Raw genomic sequence first — 3,358 nt, forward strand, 5'->3', positions numbered from 1 at the left:
TGACTCCAACTCCTTGCACATTTCATTGTAATATTTTACTTTGTCATCCCATGCTGCCTTTTGAAATCTTCTAATCAACTCTTTAGTATCTTGAATTCTTCCTTTTGCTTTGGCTTCTCTGCACTCCAGTGCAATTTTCAGAGTCTCCTCTGTCATCCATTTTGGTCTTCTTTTCCTCTTCTGTCTTTACAATGACTGTTTGTACTGTTCCTGAATGATACCCTTGATATCCTCCCACAACTCATCTGGTCTTTGCTCATTAGTGTTCAAGGCCTCAAACCTTTTCCTGAGATGGTTCTGAAATTCAGGTGGGATAGACTCAAAGTCGTATTTTGGATCCCGTGGATTCGGTTTCATTTTCCTCAGCTTCAGCTTAAACTTGCATATGAGTAGTTGGTGGTCTGTTCCACAATTAGCTCCTGGCCTAGTTTTCATAGCTGATATTGAACTTCTCCAGTGGTTTTTTCCACAGATGTAATCAATCTGATTCCTATGCATACCATCAGGTGAAATCCATGTATATAATCTGTGTTTATGTCTCTTAAAAAGCGTATTTGCAATGAATAAGCTATTGATTGTGAAAAATTCAATCATTCTCTCTCCAGCTCCATTTCTGTCACCGAGTCCATGTTTTCCAACTATTGAATCTTCTGCTCTGTTCCCAACTTTTGCATTCCAGTCACCCATTTATTATCAATGCATCTTGATTGCATGTTCGATCGATCTCCTACTGTAAAAGTTGGTAAAAGTATTCTATTTCCTCTTCCTTGGCTCTGGTTGTTGGTACATATATCTGAATGATAGTGGTATTCACTGGACTTGCTTGTATGCGTATAGATATTATACTGTCACTCACAATATTGTACTTCAAGATGGATCTAGAAATGACTTTCTTAACTATGAAAGCAACTCCATTTTTCCTCCCTTTTCATCTCCTGAGTAGTATATAATATGATCATCCGACTCAAAATGCAGACACTAGTGATTAGGACATGGAATGTGAGAACCATGAATTTAGGAAAATGAGATATTGTTAAGGAAGAAATGGATCACATAAATATTGACATACTAGGCATTGGTGAGATGAGATGGACTGGCATGGGGCATTTTGAGTTGGATGATATATCTTATATACAAGATATAGATAGATAGGTAGATAGATAGATAGATAGATAGATAGATAGATAGATAGATGATAGATAGATCGATCTCTATATCTATCTATCTATCTAGAGAGAGATATCTTGGTGGTATATAAAGTGCTATGCTGCCAACAGAAAGGTCAGCTCTTCAAATCCCCTACCTCCTCCTCCTGTAACAATTTAAGGCCTTGGAAATCCCAATAAAGAATCACTATGAGTTGAAATCAACCCAACAGTAGCGAGTAGTCAGTTACTGCCACACTATAACTTTCACAGATTGTGACCATGTCCTGTGCAGACCATTTTAACTTCTAAAAACTATAAATGTTGGAGAGGATATAGTGATATAGGAACACTTATACCTTATTGGTGGGGTTGTAAAATGGTACAACCATTCTGGAAGGCATTTTGATGCTTCCTCAAAAAGATGAACATAGAAATTCCAGCTATTCCACTGCTTGGAATATACCCTGAGAAAATGAGAACTGAAGCACAAATGAAGACTTGTACATCAACGTTCATAGCACTATTCACCATCACGAGAACCATGGAAATAGCCCAAATGTCCAACGACAATCGGATGGATTGAGAAATTATGTTATAATGAAATACTACGCAGCATATAGGAGCAGTAATTTTGTAAATTATTACCTAGTTTGGGAGGGACTGGAGACCATTATGCTGAGTGAACTCAGTCCCACAAGAATAAATATTGTATAAAAACTATTATTGTAAAATGAGTATAAGGATCCAAGGGAGGGGTGGAAGCAGAGGCATGAGGATGTGCCAGGAGGGGGGGATTAATCATAGGTTTGTACAATTTGATGGGGGGTTGAGAGAAATTGGAAGAATCTGGTCTGAAAAACAATGTATTTAAATTTTGTAAATTTGAGACCAACAAAAAACCAAAACAACTATGTCATTTTGATTCCTTTTCTTAATTTTTATATTAGAGTAATATTTAAAAAAGTATGTTTGAATTCTTTAAACTTATACCCATTGTTTCTTTGTGCAGACATAAGAGAATGCTTGGCTCCTACCTGTTTACTCAGATAGAGGAAAAAAGAAAATTTTTAGATATGCTTATTTAAACAAAAAAAATTCCTCCTCCAGGCACACCCTGCTGGGCTTCTAGCCATATTCTTCTTGAATTCTCCAACAAATTAAAGACAGGTTGCCATTGGCTTAAATCACCATCAAGGCCATTTGTTGCTCCTTGGAGATAAATTTCTCTTTGTGACCTGCAAAGCCTCTGATCATTTCACTTCTTATTTCACACATTCTCCCTCCTCTGAGCTCCAGTTACACTGGAGGCTGTCAGTCCTCCTTAATCATTAGTCTCAGCCCTCACCAAAAGCATCATTGCTGCATGGAAGTCCTCCCTAGCCACATACACACTTTCAGAATTGTCACTGGTGCTTCTCACTGAATCTCCCTAGCTCATGGTCTTCCAGGAACAGAATAAAATGGCACATCTGGGCTCCTTGAGGTTGGATGATACCAGGTGACTAGTTCTAGCCAATGAGACAGTGAAGTCACTTCAGAGTACTTAATTGACACAATGAGATCTTCTAGTACTCTGCTTGTCACATAGGCAGACCTGTGATACTTGAAATGAAGTCTGTTCAGCCAGCCTGATTTGAGGAGTGAAGTGATGTGGAGCATCAGCTGACCCACAACTGAATACCACATAAATAAGAAAGAACAAAATGGCTTTGTTATTATAAACACTAAGACTTAATGAGGTGCAGCACTGGTCTGTCAATTCACTGTACTGAGTTAACCTGGAGTTGCTGTGATGCTGAACCCTGTGCCACTGGTGTGTCAAATGCCATAACGGTTACCCATGGTAGACAGTGTTTGGTGGAGCTCCCAGATAGGACAGGTTTGGAAGCAGAAGTGGTATCAACCTCCTAAACAACATGCCTCTGGAAACTCTATGAACGTTAGAGAAATGACAATAGATATAGAACAGGTTTCAGGCCTTTTGTTCATAGGGTCGCTATGAGTTGTGCTTGACTCAATGGCACTAAATAACAGCAACAACAAGATTTAAGGGAGCTCTGGTGGCATAATCCATAAGCAGCTGCACTGAAGGTCATGACTCTGGTGATTCAAATCCACTCGTCATTCCATGAGGAAAAGATAGGCAATCCTCTCCCATGTGATTTGTAATGGAAACATAATGGAGAGTGTCTCTCTGGAGACTAAGGAGT

Source organism: Elephantulus edwardii, unplaced genomic scaffold (genome assembly GCF_000299155.1).
Source record: "Elephantulus edwardii isolate Elephantulus edwardi_28Jun2011 unplaced genomic scaffold, EleEdw1.0 scaffold00266, whole genome shotgun sequence".
In the NCBI taxonomy this organism is placed as follows: Eukaryota; Metazoa; Chordata; class Mammalia; order Macroscelidea; family Macroscelididae; genus Elephantulus; species Elephantulus edwardii.